This window comes from Heteronotia binoei, unplaced genomic scaffold (assembly GCF_032191835.1).
Source record: "Heteronotia binoei isolate CCM8104 ecotype False Entrance Well unplaced genomic scaffold, APGP_CSIRO_Hbin_v1 ptg000753l, whole genome shotgun sequence".
Taxonomy (NCBI): Eukaryota; Metazoa; Chordata; class Lepidosauria; order Squamata; family Gekkonidae; genus Heteronotia; species Heteronotia binoei.
In genome coordinates, this window is record NW_026800083.1 from 93,132 (window position 1) to 109,496 (window position 16,365).

The following is a 16,365-nucleotide window of genomic DNA, read 5'->3' on the forward strand; positions in this document are numbered from 1 at the left end:
ATGGTATATAATACACCCAGTTGTATGCTTTTTTAAAAAAAAAATTAAGAAGTACATGTGACCATATATTGCTGCATTATACTGAGTCAGACTATTGGGCCATCAAATTCATTACTGCTTACCCTCTCTGGTAGCTGCTTTCCATGTAGAAAAATATCTTTCCTAAACTAGCTGCCAGATTGTCATTAAATTGGATATGCCAGGGATTGAATGAGGGTGTTCTACATGGAACTCATGTGCTCTTCCAGAGTCGTGGCTTTTGGCTTAGTGGTAGAGAAGGTCCGACTGAGATTAATAATCTTACTCCCAGATAAGTATACCTGAAACAGCACCCTCAGGGTGAACGTTATGGCCACATTTGGGAGATGGATATATACTAAACCCATCTATTGGTCCGTCATGCCATTAATCTCTAGTCTGCCTGACTTTCTGGTGTCTCAACAGGGCTGGAAAGGACTCTGATACTGAGTCCAGTAAAGCAATTGATATTCCAAACCTTTCAACTTGGGAAGGATAAAGGATTTTACAGATGAAAAGGGAGACAAGGGACTGAACAAAGACTGTCTTGGATCACTCTAGTCCTATATATGTTTATTCAGAAGTGATTCTCATTGAGATCAATGGGAGCTGTTTCCAAAGTGTGGCAAAGCGTAGCATAGGCAAAACCACATGTGCAAAAATGCTAACGAATTCTACATGGTGGGCAAAACAGGATCAGCCTTGACATTTTATTGTTCTCAGTGGCCACACTGCACAATCCAAGAGAGATTTCCCAAATGCTCTTGCTTTGTTGCAGATGAGGAGATAGAATCACAGAATTATAGTCGGAAGGGGCCATATAGGCCCCTGCTCAATGCAGGATCAGCCTAGAGCATCCCTGTCAAGTGTTTGTTATAGACTGCCTGTGTGGGGGAGATGTCATAAAGTGACTTTGGAGCCCTAAAAAATAAAATTTTCCAATGTTGACAGAGGTAGGTGGTGTCTACCAAACTGGGAGGGTTAAAAACACTGCTTCTCACCACTCCTGTACACACCTTCTTGTACACACACTGTACACACCACTCCTGTACACACACTGTACACACCACTCCTGTACACACCTTCTTGTACACACTCCTGTACACACCAGTTTGGTGTAGTGGTTAAGTGTGCGGACTCTTATCTGGGAGAACTGGGTTTGATTCCCCACTCCTCCACTTGCAGCTGCTGGAATGGTCTTGGGTCAGCCATAGCTCTCGCAGAGGTTTTCCTTGAAAGGGCAGTTTCTGTGAGAACTCTCTCAGCCCCACCTACCTCACAGGGTGTCTGTTGTGGGGGAAGAAGATAAATGAGATTGTGAACCACTCTGAGATTGATTCAGAGAGAGGTCTATTTTTTCCACCCAAGCTTTTTTCTCGCCTCCTTTAAAAAGATTCAGCCATTTCTGCCAATCTGGAAGTTTCCTGATTTGCCATTGCCCTGTAGCCTGGTGGTACTGTTGTACAGTGCTATTAGAGACATTGGTATTTTTACTCTGCTTCCCATCTAAAGTGGCTGACAGGAACAATAACCCATACAAATAAACTTTTGGGATCAATATCCTTTGAGGAGTGGATTCTCAGCCCAACTGGATCCAGGCACAATGGAGGACTGTCTGGCTGCTGCCTTCGCATCCCTTTGATAGCCTAGTTGGTGACAGATTTTTGTAGCGGTTGGTGTTTGCATTTTCACTGTGCCATGGAAATTCACTGAGTGACCCATTTATTTATTTATTTCCCGCCCTCCCCGCCGAAGCAGACTCAGGGGCCATCCACACCCTCTCAGCCTAATCTATTTTACAGGGTTGTTGTGAGGATAAAATGGAGAGAAGCATGCTGTAAGACACTTTGGGAGAAAAATGGGATATGAATTAAGTAAACAAATAAATTCGTAAAAATTGGCCTGGTTGGGGGCAATCACCATTTAGCTCCCCTTTTCCCAGAACAGTCATGGCTAGATTAAGATATGCTGAGGCCCTAAACTATATAATACATTATCTCCCCAAATGGTGATTTATTCTGGGTTTATTTTGTTGTTGTTTTTGTATTTAGACACTTTTCATAATCCAAGCATCTAAATTGTCACTTACTTCACTTGAGCAGGCCTGTAGCCAGAAAATTCCAAATGGGGGAAAATTCCACGGGAAAAAATTTTGGATGGAGACCCCCCCCTGTGGTGGCCCCCCTAGCCCCGATCTCCGTGCCGCTGTGGTGGCCCGCTCCCCCTCCGCGCGGCACCTCCCCCTCCCTCCCAACTCACCAACGCAGGGAAACAGTGAAAAGCGGGCGTCAGGGGCTATTTCAAGGCGGCCCTCCCGCTGATCACGTGACTGGTGGGAAAAGCCGCTTCAAGGCTTATACCCCAACTTTTGGGCATGCTCAGCAAGTTCAGTGCTGGCCGCCCCAGCGCTGAACTTGCTGAGCTCACCAGAAAGCCAGCGTACAAACTGCTGGTGTCACGTTCTCAGGGTGCAGGCAGGCAGGAGTCCAAAGCCAGTCCAAGGTCAAAGTCCAGGAAATCAAGCAGGAGCCAAATCACCAATGCAGAATCACAAACCGGAATCAGAAGTCCAAAAGGTCAGGATGTCAAGGAAATCAAGCAGTTTAGGATCAGGAAGGAGTGTGGATGCAAGCCAGAGAATAGACTTGTTGCTTCCACAAGGTTATCATGGGAGCTATATGAGAGCCTCAATCAGCCTGCTCCTTGGGTGGCAGTGACTCTGCTAGAACTCAGGGCTGAGAGATCTGAAGCATCAGCGTGTCTCATGTCTTCGCTCTGAAAGTTCTTTCCAGAGCCTGCTTTGAACTCTTGAGATGGCAGGAGGAGAGCTTGGAGGAGATTGATCATCAACAGCTGACACTGGTGCCTGGAGTGTGATTGATGGGCCAGCTGCTGTTTGTTCAGCTGAGGAACTGGCTGGCAACTCTTCCAGGTCTGTTAACCCTTCCAGCTCCTCCTCATCAGGGCTCATGACACCCGGCCTCAGAGCTGCTGTCCTTGCCGGTCACATGACCGCCGGGCCCGCCCCCCCCTTGAAATAGTCCCTGAAGCTCACTCTTCACTGTTTCCCCATGTTGGTGAGTTGGGAGGGAGGGGGGAGGCGTCCGCGGAGTGGGGTGGGGGCCGCCAAACCGGAGCTGAGAGAGCGGGGGCTGGGGAACGGAGGGGCCATAAAGGTCCAAGGGGGGGTTGGCTATGGGCCTGCACTTGAGTATTGTAAAATACTGGGTTCGATACATGAGGAAGCTCTAGTATGGCTGATCACAGCTCTTTATTGTGATTACAGCATTTCAATCAGTAAACTAAGACTGGAGAACTGTGTCAACTATATACAACTCTAGTTCCCAAGCTTAAACATCATTGGATGATTTGAACCAGCAGAGGGCTTGCTATAGGTCTGGGGAAGCGGAGATTTGGATCCAGCTTCCCATTGTTACAGTGACCCCAAGCTCAGTCCTAAAGGCTCAATGCACAGCAGCCAAGAAGGTCAGAGCGCCTGCTCCGGCTGCAACGCCACTGAGGATGTTCTCCGCAGCTGAGAACGAAACGTCTGGAAGGAAAACTTTCTCCAGTAGAACACGGCACTTGAGCCCGAAAGATTCTACAAACCCTAATCAAGTAGGAACTATTAACCCAACACTCATGCACTGTGTCACATACATAACAAGTATGAATCCAGATCTGACTGTAGCCATTCTACTCTAAAGGTGGTAGCTGACTTTGCTTCCCCCCTCCTGTCCTGTCAACTAAACCAGAAGTTCACTGGTACTTTAAAGATTAACAACATTTATTCCAGCATTAACTTTTGTAATTGAGAGCTCACTGCTTCAGATTTGTAGCTACCCGTCCAGAACGGTTTAGCTGAGAGATGGCAATTAATTTTCTCCACAGCCCATTCCTATTGAGACTCTCATAACTCTTCTGAGATCCCAGTACTCTTTGCCTTAGCCACTAAGGGCAAGAGAGCTAATGCATTTCTATGGAACTGCTATGTGCGCTGCTATAGAGCTCTCTCTCCCCCTCCCATGTCAACGAAATGTATTATGAGCAGGTGCAAGCTTTTATCAATCTTATCAATGGGCAACCTCCTCCTGAAAGCTTGCTGTGGCTTGCTTTAGACACAGTACCTGTCTCCATATGTGATATCTCCAATATACATAAACATACCTGCACGTACATGCCTGCATGTATATAGATATACTACTTGCTGAAACGTTTTTCTTTTAAATAAATCAAGAAGGATGCAGTCCCATTATTAGGTAAACGGCGCACTGCAAGGGTGTGTGGCTAAGCGGTTCAGGCCCGTAGCTACGAGGGGACCTGTGAGGGCACAGCCCCCCGACTTCTGGAAGATGCCCCCTGACTCTGGGGCCCCAACCAGCCCTTGGGGCCTCTGCCATGGCTCCAAGGCAGTGGAGAGGTCACTTCTGGGGCGGAAGGCATAAGCAGTCCCAGGCTCTGGCCTGAGTTAAAGGGCCCGCAGATCAGCTGTTTCGCGGGCCCTTTAGCTTGAGGAGGCTGGGGGCTCCTTCTGCTGTTGGCCCGCATGCTGCTGAAGTGGCAGGGAAGGGAGGGCTGTGGCGAACTCACCGCCACCCTCTCTACCCCGCCAGTAAAATAACGTGCAGATCGGTGGCAGAAGCAGCCCCCAGCCCTGCGTGAGTTAAGGGCCCACGAAACAGCTGATCCACAGGCCCTTTAACTGATGCGCGGGCTGGGGGCTGCTTTTGCTGCCGGCCCGCATGTTATTTTACTCGTGGGGAAGAGAGGGCGGTGGTGAGTTTACCACAGCCCTCCCTTCCCCGCCACTAAAACAGTGCGTGGGTCGGCAGCAGTTGTGGCAAGTGGGGGAGGAAGGACAGTGAGCGGGGGGAGCGCTGCGGCGGCGGGGGGCGAGTGAGCAGAGCACCGTAACAGCGGGTGGGAATGAGCCAAGCATGTCGGCTGGGGGTGCCAGAAGGATCGCCTGCCTAGGGCCTATTCGCCCTAGAACTGTTCCTGACAGTAGAAGCAGCCCCCAGCTACTTAAAGGGCCTGTGGACTAGCTGTTTCGCAGGCCCTTAATTCATGGGGGCCTGCTTCTGCTGCCGGCCCGTGCATTATTTTACTGGTGGGAAAGAGAGGGCGGTGGCGAGCTTGCTGCAGCCCTCCGTTCCCTGTGGGTGAGGAGGGGTGAGCGAGTGAAGCGCCACAGCGGCCTGTGGGGACGGAGACAACTCTGCAGCTTGCAAACACATCTGTGCCACGGCTGGGGGGCACTGGGGAGGGGGTTGCCTGACTAGGGCCTATTTGCCCTGGAGCCACACCTGCTAGCAGAAACAGCCCCCCCTTAAAGGACCCGTGGACCAGCTGTTTCGCGGGCCCTTAACTGGCACTGGGGCCAGCTTCTGCTGCTGGCCCATGCGTTATTTTACTGGTGGGGAAGAGAGGGTGAGTGGGGGGAGAACTGCAAGCGGAGCGCCGTGACGGCAGGTGGGGATGAGCAGAGCATGGCAACTGGGGGGCGCCAGGGGGGCCGACAGCAGTCACGGCGAGTGGGGAAGGAAGGGCAGTGAGCCGGTGGAGTGCTGTGGCGGCAGGGGGCGAGTAGCAGAGTGCCATAACAGCGGGTGGGAATGAGCCGAGCATGTCTGCTGGAGGGGCGCCAGAAGGGTCGCCTGCCTAGGGCCTATTCGCCCTAGAGCTGTTCCTGACAGTAGAAGCAGCCCCCAGCTACTTAAAGGGCCTGTGGACTAGCTGTTTCGCAGGCCCTTAATTCACGGGGGCCTGCTTCTGCTGCTGGCCCGTGCATTATTTTACTGGTGGGGAAGAGAGGGCGGTGGCGAGCTTGCTACAGCCCTCTGTTCCCTGCGGGGGAGGAGGGGTGGTGAGCGGGGGGGGGGGGGCGAGTGGAGCACCACAGCGGCGTGTGGAGACGGAGTGCCACGGCTGGGGGGCACTGCGTTGGGGGTTGTCTGACTAGGGCCTATTTGCCCTGGAGCTGCTCCTGGTAGCAGAAACAGCCCCCAGCCCCCCCCCCCTACTTAAAGGACCCGTGGACCAGCTGTTTCGCGGGCCCTTAACTGGCACTGGGGCCAGCTTCTGCTGCTGGCCTGTGTGTTATTTTACTGGTGGGGAAGAGAGGGCAGTGGTGAGCTCACTGCAGCCCTCTGTTCCCTGCCACTAAAACAGCACATGGACTGGCAGCAGAAGCCAAACCCAGCCCATCCCCCCCCCAAGTTAAAGGGTCAGCAAAACAGCTGATCCATGGGCCCTTTATCTCGCTGGGGGGGCTGCTTCTGCCCCCAGCTCAGAAGCAAGTTGGTTGGGGAGGAGGGAAGGGCGGTGGCAAGAGAGAGGCAGGCAGGGAGGAAGCTACTAGAGGGAAGGTTATTTGGGGTACTGGGCAGGGTGTCAGTGCCCCCCCCCCCAACTTTCAAATTCTGGATACGGCCCTGAAGCGGTTCTATGCTAGGCTCTCAATTGGAGGCCCCCCCTCCCTGCTCAATGAGGCAGTCAGCAGGACAGATGGGGGGGGGTAATGTCTTCCAAATTGCCACGTGCTCCTGCCGAATTTGCCACGGCAAAAGTGGCGCACGACCCTTCCCAGGAGGCGAAGAAGGCCCAGCCCGCCGCCAACTTCCCCAAGCGGCCCCAGCCGGCTCTAGCCGCACCTGAGCCTCTGCGTCGGGAGAGGGAAGGCCGGCAATCACATGGACTCCGCTGCGGATGCCATTGGCTGAGACCTGGCCACTAACTGCGCTCTGCGCTGGGGAAGCCGACTGAGAGTGAAAGGCGGTGGAGACTTCTAGTGTTTCTGCCCAAGCCAAAGAAACGAGCTCGGGTCCGCTCTTGGAGCCGCCCGCATGGCTTCGCCGCCAGTGTGAGCCCCTTTTCCGGTGGCCCGGCCCGGCAAGCTGAGGTGCGTACGAGCGCGGTTCAAGGGCTCTGCCTACTCGCCCTGCGCTGCCGCGTCACAGGGTGGCAAACTAGAGCCTGCCTCTCGGGTCCTCCGTTATTAGCACAGGAGCGTGGAACGTTAATGGCTTTAGGGTTCCTTCCTTCCCTCCCAGTCTCATTTAAATGCTAGAGTTCAGTTGTGAAATATGTGAAGTAATAAATGCAAAAGGGCCTCAGACAATGTACAGAGTGCTTCTTCTGGATCATAACATAACCCGAGATTCTCGTCTAGAAGATGTTTCAGAACAGGCTTTTGCCCAGACAGCCTCCCCTCCATCCCTTGCACGTCAAGTAACGTTTAAAAATTAAAAAAAAGATATTCTTACACTTACTAACTTACTTTGTAATCTTCAATTAAATATATATTTAGTGGCGGGTTTTGCCTGTGCACCCTTACTTAGAAAAAGGATCCATTAAGGATGTTTCTGAGTATATCTGAACTGCATTAGATGTGCCCTTTAAAAAGTAGGGAATTTAAAAGATCTGCCTTATCACTAACTAATTTTTGTTTAATAGAACTGAATGGATTTTTCCTATTTCAGAAGGCCTGAAACATTTGGAATTCTTTAGGTGTGTTGTCAGATTGGTAGTGTCTCGTTTCTGCACCCCTCCAGTAGTCCAGGTAGATTTAAGGGCAGTGTTTTCTGCCATATCTGCTTGAGAAGCAAATCCAGAACTGGTCTGTTTTGAGTGTTACCCCACCAGCTTCTAAGAATAAATTAAAAATGCAAATATCTGCTAATGAGGCATTTAATGTGACCACTCAGCTGAAGGCAGATGGCTCTGATCGATGAGAAATGCTCAGACCCTTTGTTGCATTACATAGAGATGAAATGCTTTGTTCCCAGATCTGACGCTTCCAGCTCATGGCGATAGTGAGGAGGGCAGAGGAATTGGGACACATCCAGCAGTAGCGAAGTCCAATATGTTAGGAAGGTTAATATCTCCTCAGTTTAAATTCCTTTGCTGAAGTCCTTTGTTCTCTTTTTCTTCTTCTGCCAACAGCAAGTTGCCTCAGGGACACCTATAAATGTTTGGAATAGCAGCTGCTGCTGTGAATGGAAAGGGTAACTTTCCAGCAGCAGATGGTAAAAAAATAGGATGGTTTGGAGAGTATTAAACTGGGAAGAAATCTCTGCTCTGCTAGTAGACAGAGAAAAGTATATAGCTCTGTGGATATGCAGGTGTCAACAAGGGAATCTGTTTTGGAAATGCAGACCAAGGTAAGAATGCAAAGCCCTTTGCCTCAGACCCTTTAATTAAGTGTCGATTTGTTAATTCATGATGTCTCCCTCAGTAATTTGTGCCCTGAGCAACAGCAGTAGCTTTCACACTGTTCTCATACTGCACAAAGCAGAGTAGAGACTTGTTTCCTGTCTGGTTTCATGCTTACAAGAGCTGGCTTCTGATGAATAAGTGGACTTTTTCATTGGTTTACAGGTGCTGTGCCCTTGCTATTAAATGACAGCTTGGCAACAGATTATGAAAGCATTATGGAATGGTCTTAAAGTACAGCAAAGCACGCTTTACTCTCTGTCCCCCTCCCCTTTGAAGATAAAGGTGATTTATTACCCCTGTACCAATGTGCCAGCTGCAGAAGAGAGGATGACGCTTTAGTATGAGTTTCTGGCTGAATGACATCTGCCTTCTGGCCCCATCCAAGATTGGGTAGTGTGTTTTGGAATACAGCCCATCATAGAAAAAACATTACAGTGCTGGAAGTTTAATGCACGTAATGAGTAACCTGCATTTAATGCAGGTGAATAGAGCAGGTGCCAAGGTATGTTAGTGTCTTAATGCTTCTTTGATGCCATTTAAGAAATCTTTAAGACCAAATCAAGTATAAGCATGACTGTGAAAAGAGAGTAGAATTACAGTGGGCTTGCATAGCTGACTAGCCCAATATCCTGTCTTTGACAGTTTTTGCTGCCCAGGCAGGCAGGAAGAAGGGGTACTTTGCTGAGTTCCTAGATAGGATGCCATATGTTCAGATCAGCGGGTCACATAGAGCGAGTACTGGGATCATTTTAAAAAAACCATTTAGAGGAAAGTGTGACAAAATTTCAGTAAGAACTGATTGGCTGCTACGGCTGAAAGAACAGGAATTGCTGAGTCATGGTTATCAAAAGCATGAGGCTGAGTTGACTGTACTGAACCTCCCCCTCCCCTAAGAATGGCCTTCAGCAAGAGCAAGTGAAGAGAAAACAGAATGTATTGGCTGCAGATTGGAACTGCAAGCTGTTGACAGAGGGGACTAAGGGGAATTTTCCTTTTGGAGCCCGTGTGTTTAGAATCAACCGGTGCAAGGTGTGAGAGCGCAAAAATCTATGGAGAATTGTCTTTAAACCAAATACTTACAGTGCATATATGTAAGCTGCAAATGGTTTCCTGTGTTGTTGGCCTTCATTTTATGGCCATGGCAACTGCAGCCTCTGGAGTCTGATCATGTATATATGAGAATAAGTCTCACAGAATATAATGAGATCACTGCTAAATAAACTAAATGTACTAGGGTTGCCAGGTCCAACTCGGGACTCATATCTGGGGACTTTAGGGGGTGGAGCCAGGAGCAATATTGTGACAACCACAATTGAACTTCAATGGGAGTTCTCGCCATCACATTTAAAGGGACCGTTCTTTTAAATATCTCCCCTCTATTGGAAATAATGGAAGATACAGGCATCTTCTTTGGGGGCTCATAGAATAGGACCCCCTGGTCCAATCTTTTTGAAATTTGGAGGGGGGGGGGGTTTGAGGAGAGGCACCAGATGCCATGCTGAAAATTTGTGGTGCTTCTGCTTCAAAAAATACACCCCCCAGAGCCCCAGATACCCTGGATGTACCCTATGGACTGGTCTCCATAGGGTATAATGGAGTGCCCAGCAGACATCCCCCCCCCTTTCTACTACCCTGAAGTGGGTGGGGCTCTAAATCAGGGGATTAAACTCCCAATTGGGGATTGGCAATTGTAAAATGTATGGAGGGTAATTTAAGGACCAGAACTGCCACTGTTGGATAATGATTATTTTAAAACTGCCTGATTATAGAATAGAATAGGACTCCCTGGTCCAATCTTTTTGAAACTTTGTGGGTTTTTTAAAAATAATTATGATAATGAAAGCATCATCTTCTGACAGTTTATTGCCAGTGTCCCCAGGGCTTTGTTTGTAGAACAAGCCCAGCAGGAACTCATTTGCATATTAGGCCACACCCCTGATATAACCATTGTTTTACATAGGGCTTATTGTAGAAAAAGCCCAGCAGGAACTAATTTGCACATTAAGCCACACCCCCTGGCCCCAAGCCAGCCAGAACTGCATTCCTGTGCGTTCCTGCTCAAAAAAAGCCCTAGGTGTCCCCAATGTTGTGCCTACTAAGACCTTTCCTAGTGCCCACCAAGTGTTTTTAGAAAGTGGGCAGGGTGAGATCAGGCTTTTGTTCCAAAAGATACCCAACTTGGTTGGCTGCACAGATTTTTTAAAAGTTTTGTATTGGCAAGCAGCTGCTACTGTGTGACTGAAGGAAAACTGCAGCAGCCATTTTGTGGCTGACTCTGCCTCCTATGGGAGCCATTTTGTGACTGCATCTATCTCACTGTGTCAGAATTTTGAACCCACAGGCTCAAAAATCTTGGGAACCCCTGCTTTATTGTAATTTGATTGAAATATTTAATTAAGCACCCAACATCATTCTTTTATCTGGAAAGATAATCTTATTTGTACAGTGCCTGAACATGCTTTCATAAGGAGGCAAAGTTTACACTAAGTACAAGAAAACATATAGGTGAGAATACTTTGTAAAGGATTTTCATAATCACCAGAACTATGCATGCCGTGTTTGGGACGAAGATCTATAAACCCTGCAAGGGACAACTATCAAAATACTTTTGGCAAAACAGCAGAGGAAGTAATAGTACATAAGATGACAGCTTCCTTCTCAGCAGCAGTATTGCAGTTAGCTTCTGGTAGGCTTGAGAGGACTCTGATGAGTGATATTAATGAAGTAGTATAAATTTTTCATTCTAAAAAAATTGAACTCAGGTTGTCCTTTAAGTGGAAGTGATGGCCAGGCTACTGCAAGGTATCTCCTGAGTGCTTTCTTAGCTTTGGCTAATGCTTAGTTAGTGATTCCTTAATTTTTAGTTTTTAAAAGGATTAAGTGTTGGATAGGAGTATCATGCTATAACATCACAAAAAAACCACACATATTTACAACACACATTGTAAAATCATGCTTTTAGGCTTTGTGAAACTGTTTCCAATTTATACCATCAGCTCACAAGAGACTATTTGCCTGAAGGCTTACTAAGAACCTTTTTCCTTTTAAATTGTGTCTATGGTTATGAGATGCTTTGTTGGTTAGGGTTCAGAACTGTTGGGAAAGGGGGCCGTGGAGAAGGGGAACATGGATTAACAGTTTAATAGCTTTAACAGTTAAAACTGGGGAGGGGGGGGGAGTGGCAAGAGCTTCACTTTCCTTAAACTAATTTTACCTAGAATCTCATCTTCCAATATGAGGCAGGTAAAAGGTCTGTTATTTCCATGGAATGATGGACACACACTTTGTCCTTGCCCAGAAATATTGAACATTGGCTTTGAAAGAAAAACCACCCCAGCTTGAATGTATCTAGATGCTTCCCCTAAAGACCTTTTCTGTAGACATAGTTGCATGTAGAGTGCAGTACTGGTAGTTCTTTTTCTGTACTAATTGGTTCAAGGGGTTTAAGTGTCTGAGCATTATGCCTTCTTCAGTCCTTTAGCCCTAATTTTAGATGTGGGGAAGGTGAATGTAAGGGCTTAGCAGAAGCTATGCTTAGTAAGAAACAGGCATTCTTTATATACCAATAGGTATACGTTCCTTCCTATTGGCAAGTTTGCAGTAAGATGGCTTGCACTGAATGATTAAAAACAAATTCCAGGCTGAGTGAAACTGTGTGTGTGTATCTAAAGTGTTGTAAAGTCACAGCTGACTTATGGCAACCCCCATTTTCAAGGAAGAGACGTTCCTTGACATAGTGACGCTGGATTTCCTTGATAATCTCCCATCCAAATACTAATCAAGGCTGACCCTGGTTAGCTTCAGATATTTGGTGGTTAGTCTGGGCCATTGAGGTCAGAGTACAACTAGGCATTCTGTTGGAATAATGATGGAAAGGAAGTTCTATGGGAAGAAAAATGGGAAAGCCATTCTATTGCTGTACCAACAGGATGGCACAGTAAGCCTTACCTTTTCTTTGAAAACCGTGAAAGCTGTAAGATATGGATCTGGGAATGGTTGCTCTGTACAGTCAAATTTTCCATGCCATGATTAATCTGCCATGCTATAAATGCTTGTTCATTGCTCTTAGTTGTGCTACTGTTGTGTAGACATGGAGTCTCATGCATACAATACCCCAAAAGTAAACAGTATACTAAATGATAAGTAGGATTTTTGCATTACTGAAACCATAATATTTTGTATTTGGGGGAAATGTGACCTTTCCTAAAGGTAAAATGTTTTGTGGCATGGGGTTGCTGAGCATCACAATTCCATATGGTTGTGACAATTATTATTTGCTTGGCAATTCTTTCCTCTCACGTACCAGCAGTGCCATGTGTACTTTTTTCCTACTTATCATTTAGTATACTGTTTACTTTTGGGGTATTGTATGCATGAGACTCCATGTCTACTCTTAATTGTTTTTCTTTTAAAAAATTGTTTAATTGTCTTCTCTCACACATATACCCTGCTGTTTTATGAGTCTAGGCCTTTTCCTTTTTCCCTTCTCCTGTGCTGCAGGTTCAAATCTAATTTCTCTTTAAGTTCTATCCCCTGCAATAGGGATTTCTCAAGCCATCTGTTAAGAACATACGAAGAGCCTTGCTGGATCAGACCAGTGGTCCCTTGAGTCCAGTATGTTGTCTTACACAGTAGCCAGCCAATCAACGAGGCTGAGGCCTTCCCTGATGTTGCCTCCTGGAACTGGTGTTCGGAGGTTTACTGCCTCTGAACGTGGAGGTTCCCTTTAATCACCATGGCTAGGAGGCAAGGAGAAATCTATCCTCCATGAATTTGTCTGATCCGCCTTTTTAAAGGTGCATATACCTCTATTTATTTATTTATTTCACTTGTATCCCACCCTCCCCAAATGGGCTCAGGGCGGCTAACAACAGTCACAATTTGATGACACATTCACATTATAGCAATAAAACATTATTAAAACATTAAAATACTAAAACGGTTTAAATACAGTCCAGATGGTGTACTGTCTGTTTTGAATTAATTTGTGATACTGTGGAGTAGATAGTACACACCCCTATAGATGTTAAAGTACCTCCATTTAGTTACTAAAAGCCTGCCTGAATAGATATGTTTTGCAGTCCCTGCGGAATTGTGATTAATCCCACAGGGCCCTAGTCTCCTCAGAGAGGGCATTCCAGAGGGCAGGTGCAGCCACAGAGAAAGCTCTTGCCCTTGTAGTGGTCAAACTTCCTCTTCCTCTGTACTTCCTCTGACAGTGAATTCCATATTCTAATCACTTGTGTAAAGAAGTATTTCCTTTTGTCTATCCTGAATCTGTTGCTCATCAACATCATTGAATACCCACAAGGTCCAGTGTTTTGGGAGAGGAAGATCTCTCTATATCCATTCTCTCTACCCCATGCATAATTTTATGAATGTCTATCATTTCCTTACATAGTCATCTTGGGTGTGATTTTGGATGCCTCAATTTCAATCGAAGCCCAAATTACAAATGTTGCCAGATCATCATTTTACCATCTTGGGCAGGTCAGGCAGCTGGTTCCCTATCGCTTCCCTCATGACTTAGCCACAATGATCCATGCAATGGTCACCTCCAACTGGACTACTGTAAATCACTCTTCATGGGGCTGCTTTTGAGATTGACCTGGAAACTTCAGCTGGTCGAAAATGCAGTGGCACATGTCCTTAAGAACCCCTATACAGCCAGTGCTCCACCAGTTGCTTTGGCTGCCAGCTGAATACTGGATCAAGCTCAAGGTTATGGTATTAACCTTTAAAGCCCTGTGCAGTCTGGGACCAACATATCTGCAGGATAATCTCTCCCACTATGTCCCTCGAAGAACGTTACAGTCTGCTGGTGGTTCCCAGCCAAAAGGACATCCGCTTAGCCTCAACCAGAGAAGCCCTGGCCTGGTGGAACACTCTTCCAAGTGAAATCAGGGTCCTGCAGGATTTGTTGCAATTCTGCAGGGCCTGTAAAACAGATGTTCTGCCAGGTCTATGGTTGAGACAGTGGAGGACTAACTACATTGGCCTCCCCTACCCTGCTTTTATTTTGCACTACTGTTTGTGGCCTTTTACCCACTTGCCCAGTATCTGGTTTCATCTTTGGGCACACATACAGTTTTTCTTGGGAACACTTCTTAACTTGTGCCTGATTTGCCATTTTGTGAGTTGCATTATCTGATGTTCTGTATAGGTTTTTAATATAGTGCTGGGGGCAAAGTGTACATGACTGGGGAAGGCAATGGCAAGGAAGGAAGGAAAGGTCCCCTGTGCAAGCACCAGTCATTTCCAACTCTGGGGTGATGTTGCTTTCACAACGTTTTCACGGCAGACTTTTTACGGGGCGGTTTGCCATTGCCAACCACTCCATAAAATGTCTGCCAAGAAAACATCATTGGTTTAAAACAATTTTATTGATAACATATGGTAATAAATCTATTTCTTACATCTTTAATAACTTTTATCTATCCCATATATTACTTTCTACTCACCCCTCCCCCTGTTACTTGACCCCCGCTGGTGTTATTTACTTAAAATGCTAATATTTAAAGGTACCCTTAACTATTAAAACAAAAATTTATATTCTAAAACTTAATCATTATCAAAAATTGTCCAATGTCCTTTTATTTTCCACTCTTTTTCTATATATCTTCTAAACTTTTCCCACTCCGTCTTAAAAATTTCTAAATCATAGTCTCTTAATATTCTTGTTAATTTGTCCATTTCACTCCATGTAATAACTTTTATAATCCAATCCCATTTCTCTGGTATTTTTTCTTGCTTCCACAACTGCGCATATAATGTCCTAGCAGCTAAAAGCAAGTACCAAATTACAGTTCTATCTTCTTTTGGAAATTTTTCCATTTGTAATCCCAACAGAAAAGTCTCTGCAACTTTCTTAAATTCATATCCCAAGATCTTAGAAATTTCTTGCTGAATCATCTGCCAATACTTTTTTGCTCTTTCACAAGTCCACCACATATGGTAGAAAGAACCTTCATTTTTTTACATTTCCAACATCTATCTGGCATCTTATTGTTCATCTTTGCCAATTTATACATAATTTTAAAACAGTTCTCTTTAATACTATGACACGTTGAAAGCTTCATAGAATTCTTCCACAAGTATTCCCAAATTTCCATCTGTATTTCTTTATTTACATTAATTGCCCATTTAATCATTTGAGATTTCACTACTTCATCCTCCGTAGACCATTTTAAAAGTAATTTATATATTTTTGAAATTAATTTTTCATTATCTTCAAGCAGAACTTTTTCCATTTCTGTTTGCTCTTTTCTTATTCCTTCAGTTTTAATATCATTTTCCACCAAGCTCTTTATTTGTTGCATTTGGGACCAATCATTTATTATTCAGCTCTTCAGCAGTTTTCAATTCTATTTTGCCACTTTGTATTTTTAATAATTGATTATATGACAACCACTTTTCTTCACCTATCTCAGACGTTATTTTTATTACTTCAGCTGGCACTATCCATAACGGTCTTCTCTCATCTCCGTATTTCTTATGTATTTAGCAAATTATTTCTTATATAATGGTGAGAGAAAAAACGTCCATCTTCTTTTTTCCATAATACAAATACGCGTGCCAGCCAAATTTATTTCCGTGACCTTCCAGCACTAAGAGTTTTTTGTTTAACAGCGATATCCATTCTTTTATCCACACTAAACAAACTGCTTCCTGATATAATTTTAAATTCGGTAGTTGAAATCCACCTCTCTCTTTTGCATTTTCATTTTGATCCTTGGTTTCTTCCCACCCCACACAAATTCTGAAATTTTCCTTCGCCATTTATCAAATTGTTTACTATCTTTCACAATGGGAAATAGTTTGAAACAAATACATTCTTCTTCGTAGAATATTCATTTTAATTGCAGCTATTCTACCCAGCAATGACAAATTAAGTTTATTTAGGGTTCCCAAGTCCAACCCCAAAAATATCTGGGGACTTTGGGGGTGCAGCCAGGAGACACTGGGGTGGAGCTAGGGGGGAGGGGGGGAAACGGCGAGCCGCCCCATCTCAGAGCGTGCGACGCTGCTGCGCAGCTGACGCCTCTTCTCCGCTCGCCGTGGCTGCTCCTCCGAGATGGGCTCAGGCTGAGCCCATCTTAGAGGAGCAGCCACGGCAAGCGGAGAAGAGGC

The 16,365-nt window shown here is 45.9% G+C and overlaps 1 protein-coding gene across 2 annotated transcripts in view; it reads left to right on the forward strand.

Moving 5' to 3' along the window:
• The first annotated feature begins 6,777 nt into the window (after nt 1-6,777).
• The window catches only part of LOC132590784 (volume-regulated anion channel subunit LRRC8D), a 97,581-nt gene continuing 87,993 nt past the window's right edge, over nt 6,778-16,365 (forward strand). Inside the window, exon 1 of one of the 2 annotated variants that reach the window (XM_060263707.1) lies at nt 6,778-6,919. The gene's annotated coding sequence lies outside the window, so the exon portion shown is untranslated. The remainder of the gene's footprint in view (nt 6,920-16,365) is intronic. The other variant, XM_060263708.1, reaches the window with a different exon arrangement.